The following is a 25,512-nucleotide window of genomic DNA, read 5'->3' as shown; positions in this document are numbered from 1 at the left end:
ACTGCTAGAAAGTTATGACCTCATTGCCATTTCTGAAACTTGCTGGGATGAATCTCATGAGTGGAGTGTGAGTATCAATGGCTACAAGCTGTTCAGAAGAGACAGGGGAGGAAGGAGAGGAGAAGGGATTGTCCTCTACATCAAGAGGTAGATTGGGTGTGAAGAGCTGTCTCTGAAGCACAGCCACAAACTGATTGAAAGCCTGTGGGTAAGAATCAGAGACCAAGGTAAGAAAGGGAACCTTGTGGTTGGTGTCTACTACCAGTTACCTGATCAAGCAGAGCTTATTGATGAAACCTTCTACCTCCAGCTACAAGAGGTTTTACTCACAGGCTCTTGTGCTGTTAGGGGACTTCAATCATGCTGACATCTTCTGGCAAAGCAACACGGAGAGCTGTAGGCAATCCAGTAGATTCCTAGAGTGAGCGCAGGATAAATTCCTGACCCAGGTAATAGAAAGCCTTACCAGAGATGATTCAGTGCTGGATCTGTTGAATGCCAATGCAAGTGAACTAATAGGAGGATGTCAAGACTGGAGACAGCCTGGGCTGCAGGGTCTGTGCATTGGTGGAGTTTGCAGTCCTGAGGGATATGGGTCAGGTAAGGATTCAAGGTAGTCCCCTAAACTCTAGGAAAACAAACTTCCACCACTTTAAGGAAATAGTCAACAGGATCCCCTGGAATACTTCCCTCAGGGGCAAGGAAGCAGAACAGAGCTGACAGTCTTTAAGGCAGTCTTCCATAGACGGCAAGAGCTAGCAATCCCCAGGAGCCACAAATTACGCAAGGCGAACAAGACCAGCATCTTCGAGTAGTTAAGTGCTGGTCGAACTAAAGGGAAAAATAAAAATGCATCAGTAGTGGAAACAAGGACAGGTAGCCTGGGAAGAGTATAGGAATGAAGTTTGGTTGTATAGGTATGGGTTGAGGATGACCAAGGCAGAGCTGAAGCTGAACTCGGCAAGGGATGAAAAAATAACAAGAAGGGTTTCTTACATGTATGTTAACCAGAAAATGAAAGTCAAAGGAATTGTACATCCCATGATAAACAATCCTGGAAAACTGATAACGGATAAAGAGAAGGTTGAGGTACACAACTTTTTTTGTGTCAGTCTTTGATGGCAGCCTCTCTTCCCACACCTGTTGAGTGGATGGACAGCAGGATGGAGATTAGGGTTGCAAAGTCTTTCCCACTGTGTATAAAGATCAGGTTCACGACTACTTGGGAAGCTGAACACGTAAATCTATGGGACCTAATGAAATGCATCCCAGAGTCCTGAGGGAATTGGATGATGCAGTTGCTAAGACACTTTCCATGATATTTGAAGTCATGGAACTGAGGTGAAAACCCAGGTGACTGGAAAAAAAGGAAATATTGTACCCATCTTTAAAAAAGGTAGAAAGGAGGATCCTGGGAACTACCAACCTGTCAGCCTCAACTGTGCCTGGGAACTTCATGGAACAGATCCTCCTAGAAGCAATGCTGAGGCACCTGCAGGACAGGGAGGTGATTCGGGACAGATAACATGCCTTCACCAAGGGCAAGTCCTGCCTGACCAGTCTAGTGGCCTTCTAATATGGAGTGACTACATCAGTGGACAAAGTAAGAGCTACAGATATCATTTATCAGGACTTCTGTAAAGACTATGGCCTGGTCCACCCAACATTGTTCTCTCTAAATTGGAGAGACCTGGACTCTATGGGAGGACTGTTCAATGGATAAGGAATTGGTTGAATAGTTGCATCCAGCAGGTAGTGGTCAATGGCTTACTGTCCCATTGGACATCAGTGACAAGTGGTCTCTCTCAGAGGACTATACTGGGACCTGTGTATTGTATTCATTAGTATAGACACAGAGGAAGAGATTGAGTACACCCTCAGCAAATTTGCTGATGACACCAAGCTGAGTGGTGCAGTTGACACTCCTGAAGGATTTGATGCCATCCAGAGGGACCCGGACAAATTCAAGAAATGAGCCCATGGGAATCTCATGAGATTTAACAAGATCAAGTAGAAGGTGCTGCACCTGAGTCAGGGCAAACCTCATTAATAAAGCAGGTAAGGGGATGAACATTACAAGTGGAAATAGTTTCAAATTGAAAGAGAATAGGTTTAGACTAGATATTAGGAAGAAATTCTTTACTATGAGGATATTGAGGCACTGGCACATATTGCCCAGAGAAGTTGTGGATGTACCATCCCTGGAAGTGTTCAAGGCCAAGTTGGATGGGGCCCTGAGCAGCTTGTTCTAGTGAAAGCTGTCCTTGTCCATGGCAGGGGGTTTGAAATTAGATCATCTTTAAGATCCCTTACAACCCAACCATTCTATGATTTTATACTTCTATGAACTAAAACTAGTGTTGAATTTATGATCAGTTATCTCACTCCCCTCAATTGATAACACTGTAATTAAAAATACAGATCAGTTTTTGTTATTTTTGTTGATTAAAAATCTTACTTCAGGAAGGTATTTTTTGAATTTTAATGATTGGACATCATCAAAAAATAAGCAGTGATTAAAAGACAAAGCACTCAGCTTTCATGGATAGAGTGAAAATTGTCAATACTGAATAAAGGACAGATCATAAGTAAAATGGATGGTGGTCTCTGCTTATCCAACAATTGGTAAATCTTTTAAATCAATAAAATATCTCTTGAACAAGTTAATGTAATAGGAAATATCATTTTAGGTGACACTAACTTAGGAATGATGAAGGCTGAAAATGTTACTTACAATATTGGGTCTGAATGGTCAGGCTATTTATTGACAAGAACAAAACTTGGCAACACTCTAAACATCTTCTTGAGAAAGCAACAGCGTTATGGCATGCTATAATTTTAAAATAGTGATTTGGTTCTGACCAACCTTAAGGAGATGTACAACACAAAATTAAACAAGCAGATACCTGCAGAGCCCATGGCTCCCACATGAGATGGTACAGTAAAAGTATGGATAAATTAGACATCAATTTGGAAAACATATCAACTGGGAACTGGAAAAAATAAGGAACACATAAATTAAGCATCTATTATATTTTCACCTAAAATTGGTATAAAAATGTTTTAAGATTTGCAAGAGGGGATTGAATTGATAATCTAAATAATTTCAAAACTTTTGAGTGTTTGCGGAACAGAATGGACTAGCACAGAACAGTCTAAAAGTACCATTTTGAGGCCTAGAGTTTGGACATGATCCTTTGGTTCTTCAAGAGCACCAAATTCACAAGGCACAGAAAAAAACAGAAGTCTTGAGTTTACATCACATATATCAGGTTGAGCTCCAGTAGGAAACACAGTATGCATTATGAACTACGTGGTGAGAGATAAACTTCTCAATGGCATACTGTAGATTTATATTAAAATAAATGTGTATGTTCTATTAAAGAAAAATAATTGGTTTTTCACAGTAGTGCTATCCTTGTAAAGGAGGGAACCAATCTACATCCACAGGCAGATGAGCTAAATAAATTAATAATTTTTTTCCAAATCGTAGTCTCATGGTCATATTCAGTCCTGGTGTGAAAAGTAGTAAGCCATTCATTAAACATAAAGCAATTGTGATAAACTGTGAGGGGAAAAAGACTCCTTAGAAGCTCAGAGTCTTTTGGCATTGAGTGGATGTACATCACAAAGTATAGGGAATCAAAGGAAGGACATGAACTGGTAGCAAGAAAATCAACTAATACCATCACAGAAAATAAGCACTCTGTCTCTCCAGGTTGAGCTTATTCTCAAATAATTAATAGATTTTATGTTGTCTGTCATACCAGCAAAACTCTAATGAAATTTGATAGCTGAATGGCTATAAGGCTAAATTTGGTTTTTTTTCAAAATATAAATTCATGTCTTATTTTGATTTTGAATAGCCACTGAGTACAAAGCTTGTGTATAATTAATTGAAGTCACATGAAAAGCACCAAGAAACAAAGAAAAAGGGAAAACTTGGTTTACTACCTTTTACAGTCTTACTGCTTTTCCCCTGACCACTATGACCTTTGTAGATTCCCAGAACTACCACTGCTGTTTTGCTGCTCAAAGGAAAAGCAGTGTGGTAGGTATCCAGAAAACAGTATCTCTTCATAGACACACAGTAGTTATAAGTGACAAAATTTCAAATCTTTTGGATCAGGTGACATCTGGCATGCTTCTTCTAGCACATAACTGCAGCCTACAGTACCCTGTACATTACCAAACCTACGACAGAGGAAATTCACATCTTACAATGTGAAAGAAACAATAAACATGTCACTAAATGAAAACAGCCAATATATAGGTGAAAGAACTGACTATGTTTTAAAATTGAATGAAAATTCTGTTTCGAGTATTTTTTTTTCTGATTAAATGAGGAATTTCACTTTTCAGCTCTACTTGTCCTGAAATGATTTTTGTTTACCTTCATGGAAAAAGTCCATGAAAGATATTTCAATTATTGTCACCCAGATACCAAAATATTTACTAATTATCCCTGCCCAAGCATCCAGCCTCATAAGAGAAGATTTAATAAAAATTGAAATGAGAAAATATTCCTATTGAAAATTTCTCTTAAGAAAACAGGATTACCCTGACCATTTTTTCCTAACATATGTAAATGTACTTGAATGCAGTTTTTATAATGAATCCAAATGAGATTTCTTTCCCGGTCTCCATTACTGTGCTTGATGGTAATTCTTTATGTTCCACAGATTGAATCCTTACAAAACAGAAGAACTTTACTGACCAGGAAAGGACAGCTTTTCAAGACCAAATCACTTTAATTTTTGAATTTCCTCAAATATGATTAGAGGTACACTCATTTTTTCAATGCCTGGGGATAACTTGCATTGCGGAATGTCTCAAGAGAACCAAATAGATAAATCGTTGCAGTTTCTAAGAGGACATGCAGTACATATTCTTGCTAACTCGCATTCAGAAAAATCTAACCACCACCTATCACAGGGGAAAAAAAGGAAGGATAAAGATGTGAAAGCTGTATGTACAATCTAGATGAAAAAACTTAAATTTTGCAAAATTATAAATATTGAAGATAATTTCTTACAATAGGAAAACATTGGGCACTTTACTAAACCAGTTTACCTGGTTAATATTTTAGAACACAAATATAACTAATAGAAAGAAATTAGGACAGCACTGTTTTTGTATCTTCGATGTCAATAACAGTCATAAAGAAGAAATCAGTTACTAATGGCCATGTACATTTCATGTAATTTTTTTATTTAATACTCAAAGATATTTGAAGTACATGTCCACAGGAAAGCAGTAAATTAATTAACTTAGGTCATAACCAGCTATGTCGATATCCATCAGCATGAACTCCACTGAGTACCAATAGAATACACAACCAAAAATATACACAACCATGAAAGTTTCTTAACATGCTTTTAGCACTGTGTATCTCCCCATCTTCACCACCTAAACTGTAGAAGGGTCCTGTAAAATTGAGTTGTGTATGTCTCCAGAGCTTCAGGTATTCCCATTAATTGATGCATTAACATTTCAGACCTAAGGTTTAATATGTCATTCCCTGGACAGGCCTCTATCAGCATATGCTAGATGATTATCCATTCATAGGAGGGGAAGAAGTAAAGGGGGACAAAAAAGCAAATGAAAAGTTCACTCATTTCACTTCAGTCTGTCTCTGCAATCATTGACCTTAATGTAGAATCATGCCTCCAATTATTTTGATAAATCTACTTTACCTTTACAGAATTATAACCATAGCAACATTATCTCTCTATAACAGGGGAAAATTTCCATTTTCATGCCTATAAGGGTAAAGGATGATGACAAAATAGTGAGAAAGGCTAGTTTTACTCAGCTTTGATCTTACACAGTCTAGCAGACATATGGGAATGTGTGTAGTGATTCATTATCATCACAGTTGTGTTCAGAATTAAAATCACTGATGTTTTTAAAACTGTGGACTATACTCAGGATAATTACAGTAACAATTGAACTGCTCAGTAAAGTGTGTGAGAATTATATCCTTTTTGCTAGCTCTTTATTTTTGGGATGATTGATTGTTGTTGTTTTTTTCCTAGAGCAATGTTATTAGTGCCAGAATTTTGTGAAGAACTCTGTTTCCCTTTTCAGGAGCACTCATTCCATGAAAAACAGAAGTTGAAATCTGGATATCACTGAAGTCAGTGACTCTGGATGTTAATTTTAATATGATTTAAATATCATTCAGTATCACTAATAGACTGTCTAACATTTGATTTTTCTGCTCTGAAAAGCATTGAGTTAATTGCATTGGTATGGATGACGTCTATTTTTTGCTGTCACTAATAGTGGATTTTCTTCTACAACGCAACATTGAAGATACCTTCCCAAGGATAACAAGGAAGGAAGGAAGAAAATTACTTTGGTATCATTGAGTTAGTACTTGCAGTTCAAACACAGCTGAGTGACTGCCATGTTCAATCCTATTCCAACACTGGTTCTAAAATGACCATATGCTTCACATCCAGTACGAAGACCTGGATGGAACCTCCTATATTTTAGGCCTCAATCACTGCTAGTATCTATTCCACTAGTCCTCAAGGCTGCATGGCATTCTGATCTCCAATGCATCTTTAAAACTTCACTAATGTATTTTGTCTAGGCAATTTAATAACGTCCTACAATGCTTCATGCCTTAGTCATTACTACTATATTAAATAAAACGAATGCTTAGACAAATGTCAATTCTGTCTTCAAGTCCTAACTCCTGCCATCTACCCTTTCTGCACAGTCTTCAGACTGTTCTTTATGTTCTTCAGTTTTGCTGAAAATCCTTTTCTTCATTTTAATTCATATTTTCCCATATTATTTCACAAAAATCTAGATGAGTGGCATGTTTTAGAAATAAAGCTAACCTTAACAAAGAAGATAAGAGACTAATCTGCCACATTCTATTTTTGGAATATTATGATTTATTTTATTACGTTTTCCCTATTTTTGTCAGCATGAAAACACAGACGGAAAAAGATTTCAAGAAAGAGATTTAGGCAAGACCCTATACTACACATCAGGCAGGTGGAATTTCTTGAAGAGAATAGAAATATTTATCAGGGATGTAATGTGCATCATGTGGCCAGACACAGCTGTGTAGTAACGAAAGCAGGCAATCAATGCTGAGATATCTATCTATCTATATCTATATCTATATCTATATCTATATCTATATCTATATCTATATCTATATGTATCTATATGTATATCTATATGTACATCTATATCTATATCGATATCTATATCTATCTATATCTATATCTATATCTATATCTATATCTATATCTATATCTATATCTATATCTATATCTATATCTATCTATATCTATATCATCTATATCTATATCTATATCTATATCTATTCTATATCTATATATGTATATGTATGTATATATATTAAAAAAATTCTTAATAAGAATTTATATTAATCAATCATGCAGTGAAAACAGTGATTTGCACATTGTTATTATGGGGGTTTGGAAAAATAAGTGTTCATTCCACAAAATATTTCTTCTAAATTATTGCCTCAAATTCTAGGTGAGATCTCTTCCTATTTATATTTACTGAAGCTAAGAAATTTTACCTCCTATGTAGACCAGAATTCAGTTTTTAGATGAACTAAGTGTTGGACTTCCCTTATAGTTGTTTAGCATGTTTCTTATTTTGTCTTGTTCTGTTATGTTATTTTGTTAAGGCTATTTGGTGAAAGATATTTCCACATGTTTTTAATCTAGTGGTAATGAGGGACAGCATACAGCTATGAGACATAGAAAAAAAAGAGAGAAACGTAAAATTAAGGAACCAATGAGAAGTGTGTAGGTTGGAAAAGACCACATACATGTACCAACACAGTCCCTTTGAAACCATTATAAGTTTACAATAGAAACATAGCTACACAGTGTGCCAAGTCAAAATTCCTGCCTACTTTTGATTTTAGAGATGGAAAATGAATTTCTTGCATTTGAGCACTCTTTGTTTATGTACCTTGTAAGACTGTTTGATAAATAAATGTATAGCTCCACAAACACAGAAAGATTTCAGATAGAAAAGGAGCTTTAGGATTTACAATGCAAAGTTCTTCCAGGCACCTATTCCTACAGTATCCACCTTCAGAAGTTTAAATCAGAAACCTCTTGCAGGTCTTAGTATCCTTTTTATGTCTTGTAATTTAATAGAAATGAGGCTCAAGGGGGGGAAATTATTAAAATTAGTATCAAATAAAACAACAGAGTGATTAAAATCTCATTTTTGCAGGGTCTTGTCTCTCCCTGTCTTTAGATAACTAGAATAATAGGTGCCTGTAGCAAAGTGGTAATAACCATTTCAGTACTAGAATTCCCAACTGCAGGAGCTGTGCCTTAACAAAGGAATATGGAGATCTGAACAAACCTTATTCAGATCTTAAAAAGAACATCGTAGGATGGTGAGAACACGGCTGCCAGGCTTCTTTTTTTTTTCTGTCTGTTTTTTTTTCCCCATGCTATTTTTCCCCTTCCAGCTCTCCCTTTCCCACAAAAGTGAAGGCAAATGAATGTAATTGGCACTAGAAATGAGGAAATGTTCATTTCCGAATCAGGACTGCCTCTGGGTTATATACAGAGTCCTGTTGTTCAGAGAGTCCACCATTTCAGGGTGGAAAATAACAATAATTCCTAATTTTTACTATTCTCTATTTCTTCGTTTGCTAGTTAAAATTGTTGTATTTTTAGTTTCCCAGGTAAGACCTCCTTGGCATTTGCAATCTCAAAGTAAACATTTCTGTTCTACTTTTGCATTTTGTAGGTCAAAAAATTTGACAATTTTACCTATTAAATGCTAATGAAATGGACACATATCTAAAATGCTAAACATACGTAATAACGTTTTCATTCCCGTTCGACCTGTTTGTTGCCTAAAGAAGTTCAAGACATTAATGCACAGTGTGTTAAAGTGTATATTTCAAGGGGATCAAAGGGATAAGTTAGAAATAATTGGTTGATTCAGTAGAATCATTGAAAAATATATTACATATTGAGGTAGAATTGTAGACTTAGAAAAAAACAAAACACAATAGCTGTGCATATGATGACCTGTAAAGCACTCAGATACTGTGATAATGGGCATCACATGAGGATTCCAGACTATACACATTTACTCTCCATCTTCAGAGAAAACCAAAAAACACGCTGCTTGTTCTTTGTTTTTGTGAGCAGATTACATGAAGGCTGCACTCCCTGAAAAATTTAAATTGAAGAAATATTGAGTAAGTTGCAAATTTTGACTCTGTCTTCCTCCTGACTGTTTTGTATCGGGATAAAGAAAAAGAGCAGGGAAAAAAATTGCTGTGGAAGATCAGCTAAAATTATATACTTCTATTTCTTTCACAGGGTGTCAGTAGGTTGCCTGCTTGAGTCTACTGTTTCACTTTGGGCCATAAGGAAGGTCAAATTTTGGCACTTCGTAGCCTCCTCCATTTATCCTAGTTAAGGTGAAATCGTAATTTCACTGAGTATCTATCCTGCAACAGGTAAAAGGTAAAATTGACATAAAAAGTTAGGTTAGAGAGTCAGTGATATAGAAATTAACAGCAAAAATAATCAGGCCTCTCTGTAGACTAAAGTAAAGTTACAAGAAAAAGAGACATATGTGGACATCATGATAGATCTGGCATTCCCTAAGAGGTACCAGCTAGTGGTGCTGAAGATGCTGTCCTTTTCCTTCTATTTAGAAGAGGCTAGAGTCTCACAAACTGTGGCAATAACTTCTGGACACTGCAAGACTTATTTTTAAAAGGAGCCTTATCCACTCAGGAAAGTAAGGCCAAGCTTGACAGTTGGCTGATGGTTTTCTGCTCTGTGTACAGCTGGCTGAGTGTGCACAGATGGGATCCATCACCATACAGTTTTACTGCTGTAGTTGGGGCAAGATGCCAGACTGCTGTAACTTTGGCCAGTGACAAAGAATATCCCCTCTCTCTCTACCCTTTCAAGATAAGTACAAGAGGTTTTTTATTCTATCAACCAGATATGGCTTTGATTAGCAATCTGAAATTATAAAAACAATGAAGAAGAGCATCCACTGTACGCAGCTGTTGCACTTGTACTTGGACAACAAGTGGAAAGTTGCTACAGCACTAATCTTGACACTCAGAGTAATCCATGTGTATGCAGTTTTTGGAAAAAAATTCTGACAAGTATATCAGCAGTAGTGTAAAGAAAGAATCAAAAGCATGGGATCTTTGCTGCAGTAGGACCAGAGGGAGGGCTATCAGGGGAAACAGGACCTCAGGGCAGAGAGGAACGGGTATCGTGTCACAGGTAAGAGGTTTCTGGGAGAGAAAGCTCCTCCTATTACCAATATTCTAATCTGCACAGGAGGAGATGGTCACAGATATATGTTGAATTTTTTTCATTTTTGTTCAAAGAAAACCTGCAGTTTATACAGCTGAAAATGCAGTGCTGTAGGAAAAGGATTACCTTTAAAAGATTTATGTTTAATTCTGCTGTCCGTAATGCCTACAACCAAGACAGATGTCAAACAATAGATCTCCCACCAATTCTCTTTCAGCATGAACTTTAATATGGTGTTTCACTTTTGGGAATATCTGCTATGCATGAAAAGGTAAACCAGGGCTGTGATTAGTTACACCTTCTCTCTGAGTATCCTTAAGGAGTGCAGTGCTACTCCTCCTTTAAAAATATGTGGCACACTTAAAAAATTTACATTGGCTTGCATAGATGAGAATTTTTGATAAAAGCATTTTAGCTGTGTGAACTAACTTTTGATGAAAATGAATTATTATTATAAAAAATGAAGAGCATTAGAAAATTATGCAAATTAAATTCGCAATTTAAAAAAAAGGAAAAAGTATTTTATGGAAGTTATAGAAATTGCATCTCTCTTTGTGCTAATGATTTTTTTGCCTCATTTTATTTGACAACAATTATGTGATACATCAATGGGACAGTACATTGAAAATCACAGACTGCTGGGCAGTTATGTAGGATGCTTTAGTTATTCTGGCTGTGAGACCCTGATCTACTTGCCTCATGGAGGAACCCTGCAACCTCAATGAACCCCATAAGCCTGAAAGGGAGTTTCAACAGGGACAGACAGCTCTAGACTGAGCTAAGATGCAACCACTGGGCCATTGAGCAGGAGACTCCAGAGGACCCTGGTCAAGTGTATTGTTTGTGTCATCAGGGCCCTGGTACCACATGTCTTTGGGCTCCCCATTTTTCTTTCCATCAGTGTCTTTCTCCCAACATTTGCTGTTTCTTCCAGAACAAAGAACATCAGCACAACAGAGATCATTGGCCTGATCCTTAGCAAGAATGCATTTACTCAGGTGGGATCTGAGCTGTGAAATTTTATATCAACAGTACAGTTGATCCACTGGTGGATTGTATGATTGGTGGGCTGTACATTTGAGTGCTTATACGCACAATTTTAATACCTTACTAAGATACACTTTGAACTGAATGCAGGTTTCTGCCAAGAAATCAACAAAGCATGAGGAGCATGTTTGTATCCTGGAGTCCACAGAAATGGGCTGATGCACTGTCCCCATTTATAGTGTTTTACCTCCAAATTGGAGGTAAACAGACATTTGGATGGGAACTCAGTATCACATACTTTACTACAGTCCCTTTCATATCTTAGAGTTCAAATGTACACTCATCTAGCATACCCTTGCCATTTTACTATCCCTTGTTTCCTTCATGTTCTTTCAGTCCCATCTTTACCATCCCTTACGCTCTTGATAAGCTACAATATTTTTTGTATACATATGGACAAAACAGGTACTTAATATCAGACATCAAGTCACACAACACTTCCAGTGGCATCATTAGGAAAATTGCATTTTTGGTCACTATTTGAATTCAACTTTGTGAAACATCTCTGTCTGTCTGCTCATGTCTATAAAACGCTTCAGTTATGAGATACCAGGCAGTAATGCAAATACACTCCTGATCTCCTGGCATCCAAGTAGCAGCCCTATTGTACACCCGTTCATTTTTACACGTTGCAATGATTCTGCTGTACCAGGACATACATTTTTGTAAGTCATGCCTGTTAAAAAGACATTTCGGTTTCTCTTATAAATATTTTGAGTTACTAGCATAAATAAATGGTACAGATTTTTGCAAACCACTTCTTTAAAAGCTATTGGTGGTCTGCTTGATCATGAGATGGTCACTCTTTTTTTACTGTGTTTTCTGTAATAGCTTTCTTGGTCACTGCTTCTGGATTTCATTAACGCATTTGATTTTTATGAATTTCAGTGCTGAAATAGAGAGTCATAACTTATATTAAAAAGTATGATTGCATTAGAAGAAAAGCATGAATGCCTGATATAGAATTCCTCTATTCTGAATAGAGGAAAATTTTATCACAGTTGGTGGATTAAAACATGACTCACATGAGAAGAAAAACATTTCTGAAATGCCACGTTAAGTGCATCAGTTTCACAAGAAACTTGCCCCACAGGATAAGGTATTAATCAGTACTTGGTTGGTAACATCAGTTACTGCTTCAACCCTCCATGGAAAGTAATTGCTGTCCTCAGTGTAATAAACAGGCTATAAGATTTAAGAAGCTGAATTCTAAAAGCAGTTCATGAAAAATTAGTTTCCTTCATTTTTAATTTTCATATTCTAGGAAATTTGCTGACATGAGAACTTTTTCTGTTTCTCCTTTTCTCTGTCTGCCCTTCTCCTCCCCACTTCAACTTTTTTTGGTTAAGAATTTAGTCAAGGTTGACAGGACCCAGGAAAAAAAACAGAGAGCTAACCCTTTGCTTCCTTAGCTCACACTCATAGTTACAATGTAAGAACTAATGTATAAGGGAGCAAGTACTTTTCGTCAATGACTTCAGACCTGAGAATAGATATCATTGAGGAATTCTTTGATGCCAGTTGTACTGCCAGACAGGATTATTACATCCTAAAAGAGAGGTATAAAATGCAATTAGATGCTCAGTCCAATGAAAGGCAGTGAAAGTTGGTTGCCTATCTGAATACTCTTCCTTTGAAAATTGCCCTCAAGCTCTCCAAGAGAAGCATGTTGTCTTTGATTTTTGTTTGCAAAATGAGTCACAATACAGCAGAACAGTAAGTGGTCAGACAGACTGAGCAGAAAGATGTGGACACCAGAAATACCCGCTGTTTGTTAGAAAAAAAAAAAGGTTTTCCAAAATAGTGGTATATAAGCTACTTCAAAGGATTGCAAAAAAGCTAACAACAAAAACATCAGCTGCTGCATTTCTGTTGGAGAATATCAGTAATGGAGCGATGAGGCAATGGCTGTGCAGAGCCCTATGTACACTCAGGAGCAGCTGCTCTTTAAAATGACACACTTAAAACTGGAAAGGTGTGGTGGGTTGATTTGACAGATTGCCAGGTGCCCACCAAACTGTTCTACCACTTCCCTTCTTGGCAGGATGAGGTCTGGAAGATAAAGGCAATTTAATACAGCAAAGGGAAAGGTCACATGTGGAAACAGAAAAATAAAAGATTTATTTTCTGCTTCCCATCAGCAGGTGATGTTCAGCTACTTCCTGGGAAGCAAGGCTTCAGTATGCATAGCATTGAAAACAAATGTCATAATAATGAAAGCCCCTTCCTCTTACTCTTTTCTCTCAGCTTTTATTGCTGAGCAGATGCAGTATGATATGGAATATCCCTTTGGTCAGTTTGGGCCTGCCATCCTGGCTATGTTCCTTCCCATGATCTTGCTTACCCCCAGCCTACTGGTGAGGGAAGAGTGTTAGAGAGACAACACTGACGCTGTATCAATGCTGCACAGCAGTAGTCAAAGTGTTGATATGTTACCAATACCTTTGTGTCTACGAGTGCAAAACACAGCACTATGGAGCCTACTAGAGGGAAAATTAACTCCAGCTCAGCCAGACCCAATACAGAGGGAGAGAAGGGCATAAGGACACATGAGTATGTGCACACATCCTCTAGGAGGGAACTGATAGCACCCACTACACCCAAAACCAAATCCCTTCAGAGAGACTGTCCTTGATCCTTCTTTCTCAATGCAGAATAAACAACTGAGTAACCATGAAGTAACTTGAAAAAAAGAGTAGAACAAACAGTCATGTTTAATCTGCGTCATTGTCATCAGCAGTAGTGTTTGGCTTGAGCTTGTTGCACCCAGAAGGAATTTAATGAATGGTAAGGAGCCACTGTAAAAGGACAGCTGAGGTGTGTTTCCATCTGTGTCTGGAATGTATTTTTTATCCTCAATTATCAATATTATTAATACTAAACATGAGTATGATAATATCTAAAATATAACACTTTTTTGCCACGCACTAGTCACAGCTGCCACCAACCTCTTGAAGGCTGACCTCATACAGAAGAGATTCTGGGTGTGTTGCCTTAATGTAAGGATGAGGAAATATTTACACCACCTGTTTTGCAAGCATTTAAATACTGGAAAGAGGAGAGAAAGAAGGTAGCACATAGTTAAGAATGGAGAAATGAAATACAATTCTTATCCTTATAGACATTATTGTTGCTTACTAACCACAGAAAGAAATATACTTGTAGAATGGAACCTGACGCATTAAAACACTGCATAGGTCCTTTATTGCAAAGTGGTGACTGAAATAATTTTCTGACTCCCAGGAGGATGACTGTGATGAAAATCAGCCAAGGAGGGAAAGCCTATTTGAATGACTCAAGAGAAATTAGTTCTAATTTTTGTGTTCCACAGAAAGGTGGTTTTTTTGTTTTTCACACTTACCAAAAGCTATTCATTTGGTGGTACAGCCTCAATAAACTGCAAGTTTCCCATCAATAATATTCCATGTAGTTGTTCAAGGGGTTTACATTCTTACAATTAGGTCTGAAATCTGTTTTAGAAAGTGCAGAACACAGATCAAGAAATTACCTTTATTTTTGTATAAGTTTTGTGGGAATAAATTTTATAGAAATATGAGCTGGAACTCCCTGAAATACTAAGATCCAGTTTTGCAAGGCTGCTTACAGATCTAGGTATCAGTCAACCATTTAAAATCCTACCACAGCAGATGGAAAATTCCATCAGCAATGAATGTACTTGAAATAAGGAATGGCTTGTTCATGCGGCATACTACAAAGATTAGAAACCATTGCATTTTGCTACTTAAGTGTTTAAAATATTTTCCTTTTCTGTTGATTTTCACATATTTGGGAATGTCCATACATTATTTCTTTTGTGGTTTTTTTTGGTTGTTGATTTTCCCTTGTATGAACAAGTGACATTTGTCTGCTTTTAAGAGAGAATAACAACAATATATTCTGTTGAAAGAAGTGGTTCATTTACATTCCCAGTGAGGTTTTTCAAATGCCTGAGGGAGACAATTGTGAATTAGGCACATCGATAAGGTTTGGTTTGCACGCATGCAAATAGCATTGCCTCATGCAACACACACAAACTTTTTTGTCAGACAAATTATATCCTCTTGGAAATTGCTTGTTTCTTCTGGTCCTCTGACTATTCTCACGTCTTGAAATCTTGCTTTTTATTGCCATCACCAAGATTATCCTACTCAGAAATCCCAATGTCTTTATTCACCTTCAATGCCAGTAACTCTTCTGTTGTCCAATTCTCATGACCTGTCATGGACTAAAAAGTGAGCAGTTTTGATACCATAATAGTTTGATGGAAGTGCTGGTAAAGGCTTGCTAGCACATCTGGAATGGTGTTAGGTGGAGCATCAGCTAAGGCCACATCCAGACAATCCCTACAGAACTGATCATTCTAATTAGAGATATTATTTACCCCAGCTGAGTTGTTAATATTGGTTGCATGTCCCCTGCAAGTCTTCTTTCAAAGAAAGTCTGGAGGATCAGATATTTAATATTTGATGGTATTCAGTAGTTTGTTACACAGCTTGGTTTCGCTGTTGTGTAAATGAGGAACTCTTATTAGTTTGATTGTCAGCAGCAAGAGCACAGGAGACAATATCTTATGCTGTACGCATAAGTGGTGGTATCTCAATAGTTTTTTTTCTGTAACAATTGTACATAGCTTACTCACAAAGGCTCATGTTTCTCTGATACAAACTTTAGCCCACATAAAATGAAATAAGGGATTTACACCTTTCTTTGAAAATGTCACTGCTGTTGTTTCTAGTATTTCTCTTCAACTTTCATTAATGTTTGTTGTCTATGTGGTAATGCAAAAACAAGCATACATTCATGTGGTGTCTGTGTGCTTGTAGGACCTATAGATTCTTCCGCACATACAAATCCATTACAAATATGTTTAAGTCTCTTGAAGTTTACTCAGGTTTCTTGCTGCACTTGGATTGACAGGACATTAACCTTTCTGATAATATTATTATTGAATGTGTACCTGAAACTGACAGTGTTGTCAGCAGTGGCTAACATGCATTTACTGATAAATCACCACAGTAGAGGAGTTCATAACACAGCTGGAGTTATAAATCACACTGCTTTATAATACATATACAGTGAGACTTTATAACTCTGTTTATATGGAAGAAAATCATATTTACTCTTTGTATTCCTAGTTGAAGCATTCAGCTTCTCTCTCTATTGGTCCACTGAACTGCAAACCTGAATTATTCTCAAAGTACCTCATGAAACAGAGATATCTCTCAGGCACCATTGCATTTATAAGGAAAAAATTTACTTTGTTATTGGCAGTGAATTATGTTACTCCTCAATACATACAGTGACAGGTGTTTCTATTTATTCAGTTAGTTTCCTGAGTGTTTTTTTGTTGAGATGAGACTACACTGAGACTCTTCTAGCTTTACCTTACATCTGCTTCTGGATAGAAAGGCTTACCAAGATTTTCTCTGGCTATGGTGATTATACAGACTCATGTCTATTACACAGGCTTACGTGAAAGGATTTTGACAGAAAATACTGACACAAAATTTCTGTTTTCACTCTACAACCATACACAGGAACCTAAAAGTGTATAACTTTCTTAAGTATTCAATTTTAGCAACAGATAATTCCCATATTAATACCTGGGTGCTGAGAATATGGGTTAATTTAGCTTTTGTTGCATTTGAAAGATGAATGAAGATAAGGAGAAAGAGGAAAGACTTAGCTGAGGTTGTTTTTCAAGTCTCCAGTTAAATACTATTGGACATTGTCATCTGTAGATGTACACCTGGGAGGAGTAAAAGGCTTGACACCATTCTTCCATGCAACTGCACCACCTTGAATCCAAAAAGCAGTCTTACAACCTTCTCTTAATAAAACAACGTTATTGCTGTTTGTTAGGCTAGCAAAAATCACATATTCAAGTCCAAAAGTGTTTGGCTATATTATAATTTATTTAATCATAATTCAACAGGAATATATCGCTCCTGTTATAGCACTACAAGAATTGTGTAAGATGAAATCTGGGAGTAGATATTTCCTGCTGTGGAAAAGAAACACGCTGTAGAGCCCTCTGCTGTTCATCTGTTCAGCCATGATAGTGGCTTGTCAAAAGCAAACTCTGAGGGATGGTTCAAGAGATGTTGCATGGCATAGAGAAAAAAAGACATTGTGTGACAGTGATGCTCTACAGGGACAGTGTGAGACTAATGAAGTTACATGAATTAAGCATCCAATATCTTAGGAAAAACAAGGAACTACGGGAAAAATGAAAAAGACATGGAAAAAACCCCATTTTATGTGTGTATTAACACATAAAAGACACAGTTAACATTATTACATATGCTCAGAAATGGAAGAGTTCAATATGGCAGCATGTTTTTACCCCTATTCCCTAACCTATATATTTTATGGAGTAGAATAATTAATATGGAAAACTTTCATATGGCTAACTACTATTTCAGGAAAGGTGGAATAGTATTTGAGCATGTTTATGTTTGTAGAAATATTTACTCTGATAAATAACCCTGTTTTAGATCATTTCAAAGAGAAAAAAAATCAATCCCAGGATAACATTGCATGTTATCTTAGAATCACAGAATCACAGAATATTCTGATTTGGAAGGGACCCACAAGAATCATTGAGTCCCGGTCTTAATTGAATGTCCCATATGGGAATGTCACATCATTTTAGCTTGTGGCTTAAAATAAATGTAATATTTTAAACCAAACTATTGATTTGAAAAAAAAAATAAAACTTTTAAACATTATTTTAGAATTTTTTCACTTTAATTTTTTGACCCCTCTTCATAAGTCTTCATAAGGAAAGAAAAATGTAAACAAAAATTAATAGCTTTGTTCACAACTTGTTGTGAAACACAGTACACTTGCAGAACACTCACAACACAGGGACAGAGTTCACTTGTGTAAACAATTGTGTAGTACGTGTAAACGAAAAATAAATAAAATAGACCCCATTTCAGACTATAATTAACACTAAATTTCATACTTATTGCAGATCATCAATACTGAAAAGGATGATGAATTTACAAATTCATCTTTCTATCCCTGCATATCTGAGTAATTGCAGTGAACAGATGTATGTGTAGGGGACAAATGTAGTAACTTTTTGAGTTGTGTTAAATGCACATTTTCATTGAAGTTTTGGAAGTGTGCGTTTAATGTAAATATTGCCCTGCTTAATATTCCTTTGCAGTTTTCATCATTAGAGTCTTTAAAACTTGGAAAATGTTTGCTTGGAAGGAGTTACAAGAATTTCTATTCTGGTTCCATGTTTCTTGTAGTTAGCTTGTAATTTCATTTTATATGAAATGTTTCATGTCTGCCTCACATAGCTGTTTTATCAAGCCTATCAATTTTTGTTTATAAAGACTGAAAATTGTCCTGTCTTAGATTTCAGCTATCAAACACAGTTTTCTATTGTGTCTATTTCCCAATACCTTCAGAATCTACCAATAACACAAACCTTCAAACCTTTCAAAGTATATTCGTTTTCCCAAAAAAGATACTTTCCCACAGTGTCTTAACTGATTTCATCAAAGTGTCTCTGATGAGTTACTTCTTCTGAATGAATGTCATGGTGGAGAGGACCTCAATGGACATCTCAGTCGCTTCATTGAATCCATTTTGATTGCCATATGAAATGTCAACTAATTTCAAGACTTTGGTTTCCAATCACTGATCACGCATGTCAGAAAGCCTTAATTTAGCTTTTATTTTAGCTATTTTACTTAAAACTAGCCCTGCCAGGTTCCTCTCATTACCAGGAAGAGACATCTGCACAACTGCTTCAGTTGCTTTCCTTCGACAGTTTCTGAATCGAGGCACAGAGGTCCAATTAAACCCTGTCACCACCATAACACAAGAGTAACCAGAGTTTGCAGTTTAGGCTACATGTTTCTGAATTCAATGAGCTCTGGTCATGTGTCTGCAAGGTGATTCACCTTTCCAAAAACAGTCTTCATAATACTGAAGTTTTCAGGAAATGTTGTGCTTGAAAGGTTCAACTCCACAACCTACCTAAAAAAAGTGGAGAAAAGTGCCCTCTTCACTTTGAGGAGACTACTCCTTGATCTTTGTCATGACATTACCACTTGAATGGTGGTAGTACCATAAATGAGGCACTAAACTTGCTTTATTGCTTGGAGTCAGTATGTTTCCACTGCATCTGAGAACCACTGTGGTATATTGAGGATCAAGCATACCGTAAGTGCCATTAATGTCTTACCTTCCAACAAATAGAAAATCTCTTTTCACAAATGCTCTCTAGATTCATGTGACTCAAGAGGTACCTTTTCTTTGTGCTGATGTAATCCATATTGTCTAGAACACATTAGTTTAAAACCCTTCTGACCAGTTGTATCTTAAACTGCAACAAGTGAGGGAGGAGCACATAATTACATACATTATGTGTTAAAATAAGTGTTACAAATTCATAGAAACATAGAACGGTTCAGGTCGGAAGGGACCATAAAGGTCATCTGGTTCTAACCCCCCTGTCATGGGCAGAGACACGTTTCGCTAGACTGAGTTGCTCAGAGGTCCATCCAGCCCAGCCTTAAACACTTCCAGGGATGGTGCATCTCAGCTTCTCTGGACAACCTGTTCCAGTGCCTCATCACCCTCACAGCAAAGAACTTCTTCCTAATATCTAATCTAAAGCTAGTATCTTTTATTGATTAGTTTGAATCAATTCCGCCTTTTCCTCTCACTATGTTCTCTTGCAAAATTTTACTCCCATATAAGTAATCTGAATGATGAATATGTCTCTGTACCTGAAAAACAGCTGAATATTACAGATATTTCCTTTAAGTTTATCTTTTTGTCTTTTATTCACAAAAAGAGAAAAGGTTGACTGCATTTCTGAGGACGATGATCTCACCTAGAATAAATCATTACAGTTCTATTGCTTTCAACTTTGTTTTGTTATTTACATTACGTGAAGAGAAAGGTACATATTAAAAAACAAAGAAAATAGCTTAAGAGCAACATAGAAAGGGTTCAAGAAAATGAACCATAAGTGACAGATACTAATCTGTCAGTAAAGCAGTTGTATTTTATAAGAAGGGCTTGTGTGTTTTCCATTTCATTAAAAAGATCAATTTTTCTTAAGTTCCTCATCACAGCAATTATGAGGTCTTGCTTTTTTTTTTTTTAATGTACAAATTCTACCTTCCTCTAAATAAACAAATAAATGGGAGAAAGACTTGTGGGCATAATTCAATAAAAAGGAAGGGAGGATCAGAAGAAAGTAAAAAAAACAAACCTTCCTTCCTTTTAACAGAACAGATTTCACTTACAACAAATCAAATTCAGATCCAGTTAATTTTCTGCATAATAACACTCAACTCTTTCATTTCAGACATGTATTACAGTCTTAGCTATGATGAAACATGCTGTTGGATCACCTGCTTAATCTTCCTTATCAAAAACTCAACCAAAGACTCTAATCTCTGTCTCATACCTCAGAGGTAAAGACTAAATAATGAAAACTTCTAGGGCCAAAACAAATTGTATTTTGAGGGTCAACAGATTTTCTTCCCATATGTGGTCCCAACGACCATAAGTCAAACAAAGGGTTGAAACTGGATCTTACAAAGGAAAATTTCCTGCTGTGAGGATAGACACTACACTGCTGCTCTTTGCTAGAGTGAGAGTAAATCATGACCACAACACATATTCGATGGCAGTCGGTACTCTTAATAATCAAACAACCCTGAATAATAGCAGCTAAAAAGCCAAGGAGACCACAATGCTTGACTGCATGCTGTGGGTCATGACATGAGAAGATCAAATACGTATTTAGACAAACTGGGTCCAAATGACTAACTGTTGAGTTGTCTGGAGACCTTCAGCTGTGATGACCAAATCACAAAGTGGCTATGTTACTTTGGCACTATGAAATTCCTTATTCATTGTGTCCTCCTGATTTCCATGTGAAATACAATTAATTTAAGTAAAAGGATATTACCTCCTTTCTTGTCATTGGCTTACAAATTCTCTAGCCTCTGATAATCAGTACCTTGTTTGCCACTGGTAATAAGAGAGACTTTACAAGACAATTTTGGAATATATCTATATCTTTAAAGCCAAACATCTTTAATTATGCTTACTCTGGGCTTGAACAATTGTACTGAAAATTTCTGAAGGTCTACTTTGGCTGCCACATTCTCTCCAACTTACAGATTTTGGGGTCCACAGTGGGTAGAGTCACTGGCATTGAGAACAAAATGAAAAGTACATGTAGATTTACAAATTGTGAAGGTGATGTGGAAATCCACAAGTCATAGGTACCTTATATTTAAACAGTCTTTTCTCTATATATAATAGCATATAAATAGACTTTTTCCATTTGCTAGGCTCTGAAACCTACTTATCTTTGCAGTTGCAAATTATTGCATTCTCAAAAGGCCTCCCAAAAATAAGTTCATAGCTGTTCAGTTTTGAGTTTCATCTTTACTTCTTTTTCTACCACTCTATCAATCTTTTTCTATAGACCATTTTAGAATTAAAATGTTGTGTAACTTAGTTCTCTGAAGACACTTATTTTATTACATACAGAATTAGATTAAAAAAAAAGGTTTAGGATATCTCTAAGAAATTTTTAATTATTTCCCTTTAATATCAGGCATTTTTCATTTGATCAAATCACAGGTACATACTTAATTAATAGCTATTCTATACTGAATTTTACTAGTCAGTTCTCTTGTTCTTGAAAATTGATGCAGATGTATCATGAGAAATTACACAAGCAGATACATTTTTTAATGTTAAGATCAATAGTGGTAAAGATTGTATATTGACTATGACTCCAAAGATATCAAATGCTATTGAAAGGACATTTTGTCTGTGAAACAACAGGCATAACAAAAGCAAAATTCTCATTCACTAGATGGTTGTCTTGTTGTCTTTGGGGATCGGGATGACCTCAAGAGGTACCTTCCAACCCTAACTATTCTATGATTCTGTGATTTGTTACTTGCACTGATTAGTTCACTGTTAAGAAGGACCAAAGGAAAACATTTAAATGAGGCGATATGAAGCCATATACCTTCTGAGAACATAACACATTCATGGGCCCACCACTGTGTAATGGTTCCATAAGTGGGCTACTCTCTGTGACTCACTGAGAGCAGATGTAGGGGATCACACTCTTGGGCTGACATTTCCTCATTCCGTATGGACATAGGTACACAGACAAACTGTTTAATGATTTAGTTCTGTTTAAGAAGTTAAACTTGTATAACAAAATGAATTGAACAGTTTTAAATTGTCTAGTAACTTACCAACTCAATGAACTCTACGTTAGTAGTAGTAGTATCTAAATACTCTGAGAATGAGAAAATGGCAAGTGATTTTACTTAATTGTTCTTTAGTATAACTTTCACCTTATGACATTAAACATAAGCTCTTTTTGAAAATAGTCATTAACCTTTCACATTATGTATAACTAGCTTTATCACTCCGGAAAAAAAATTCCACTTTGAGTTCTGAAAAGAAGGTCCACTGGGAGACACACAAATGGTAAACCACACTGAAGGACGCAAAAAGGCCCATAAAACATCAGTAGGGTTATAAAGGTCTATGGATTTTAATTGCTGTGTGCCATTGGGCCTTTACAAAGCAATCAAGCAGGCAATCTCCGAAGGCAGCCCTGCCATAATACATTTAACAATAGAGTTCTCACCCCATCAGCAGACTAGGGTTTATGAAGGTCCCAATAGCAATTAATGACCTTGTACATTGAGAGAAAAAGACAAAATTACTTAAATTAACTACCTTTTTTGGATACATATTTGAAGTGTCAGAAAGTGTAATTTTAATACAAGGAGTACAAAAGTTTTGAGTTATGATAGACAAAAAAATTCTTATAAATCTGTGTGATGCTAGTGCATGGAGGATTTTGCTTTGGGTGGTATGTTATAATATTTTAACTACACAAGTACACTCTTCTGAAGAAGTTGGAAAATTCTATATTGCTGATATTGAGGTTGAATTCAAAGTGTAAATGTACAATAGTATAAATAAAGGGTTACAAGGATAATATTGTTAATTTTGAACAATAATAAGTTGGTTTGGGGGTTTTTTTGGTATACATTTGCCTTCCTGTTACCTGTGTTTGCAAACACAAATTAAATTGTGCAGGATTACAAATTCAGTGGTGATGAACAACAGGCAAAAGAGAAATCAATGCACTATCATCAATAGATAAGCAAATCCCATAAATAAAGGTGGATTTGAAGGTGGACAAAAGCAAATATATAGTATATATAGAGCATATATAGAGTATATATAGAGCATATATAGTAACATTTTGACACAATTTGATTAAGCGTGCATCTGAGAGTTTTTAAGAGTTTTTTACACTATATCTAGCTCAGTTGGTTAGAGCATGGTGTTCATAACATCAAGGTTGTAGGTTCAATCTCCACACAGGACATTTAGTTAAGAGTTAAACTTGATGACCTTTGTAGGTCACATCCAACTTGGAATATTCCGTGATTCTGTGATTCTTATGAGACGAAAATGTAATGCTAGTTTTCTTTTGATCAGAAACTATTCTTCTGTACTTGAGATATTAGATGATCTCTCTGAATAGAGGAGCAACTATTTAATTATTTTTGTAATTTTAATATTTTTTCATATGACAAATAATTCAGACATATATAGCTAACTAAATAATCTACTCCTCTTCTCTAATTTTCTTCTTCATTTTGAAGAATTTACTGTTCTTTATAAAAAAGCCCCAGGACATAATACATATAACAATGGCTAAAAATTAGCAATTTTCTGGATGTTATATTTACAAGCTGATGAATCCTTGTCTCTTGAACTCAGTTTGATCAATTTCGAATACAGAAAAAATCATTATGCTATTATGGAATTACTATATTTTTACATCTAGAGGTAGGTGATGCTCTAAAAAATAACAGTGGTAATAGGTAAATAATATGAATTATGCCCCAAAATGCAAGTAAAATACTTCACTGTCAAGTCAAAGAAAGTATATACAGAAATGTCACATCTGTGCCTAGATGACAAAAAGAACTCTTCTTGCAGAGAGTTAATATGCATGATGTCACACTGGCAGGATTCTGGTCATGACATGCATACTGACACTTTTTCTGTGCCTTTTGGAAAGTATTGATCTTTCTACTCCTATATCTGTCTCCTTATGAGTAGTTGCAAATACAACTGAATAGTTAGAACACTAAAAAAAAGATATGAAAAAAAAATGTGATGTCTAAATAGCCTGTTTCTTCTCAATGCAGTCATTCATTTTACTAATATACATAGTTTTCATTAATGTACAACTTTAGCAAGAAAAACAGATTTGACTGCGGAATATTTGGAATATAATATTTTGCCGATAGCATTTTTTTATTTTACTTGCACTAGTCTTTCCCCACAGAAGAACAATCTAGCTCCATTACTGAATGCTTTATGCTCTAAATTGAAAAAGCAAATTGTATCACAGTCTTCAAGAGCTGTACCTGGTAGGACAGGTGTATCTCAGAACAGACTGAGTAGAGCTAATGATAAACTTCCTAATTTAAAATCTGTTCAAGAATGTAGGGAAAATACATCTGTCCCTTTCTCACACATACACACAGTTATAATAAAAACAAGTAGTATATATACATGTAGAGTAAACTAGGTATGCTTTGGGATTCCAAAATAACACAATTTATAAATGTTTTCTTGAATAAATTCATGTTACCCTCCACCTTTTCTAACACCCTGGTTGCTCAGGACTTCTAATCAAAGTCTAGAGTGGGAAAACAAATAAGCCCTGATTGGGATACAGTGGAACAGAAATTGTGAAAAATAGAAGGAGGAGCAGATTTTCAGTAGGGAAAAAAAGTGTCGCAACTTCATATTTCCCTCTGAAAAGCATGCTGAGGTTGGGTCTAAGCTTACAGTTCTAGGATTCAGCTCAACACATACTTGGAGCTATTTACACTGTAGCAATGCCATGAGGAGTGAAACCTTCACGTAGCTGTTGGTTGGAGGTAGCACTTGAACTTTCCAAGAGTGAAAATGTTTCTAATGTGTGTGGGTACCACAGTAGACTTGGTTGTCTTTGGTGGCTATTTTTAGGCAGTGAGTTCAGGATCTTTTTGCTATTGCACAGAACTGCAGAAAAAAAAAAATAGAACAGCAT

The sequence above is a fragment of the Corapipo altera genome, unplaced genomic scaffold (assembly GCF_003945725.1).
Source record: "Corapipo altera isolate COAL_440 unplaced genomic scaffold, ASM394572v1 61167, whole genome shotgun sequence".
Taxonomy (NCBI): domain Eukaryota; kingdom Metazoa; phylum Chordata; class Aves; order Passeriformes; family Pipridae; genus Corapipo; species Corapipo altera.
This window is presented reverse-complemented; position numbering follows the sequence as displayed.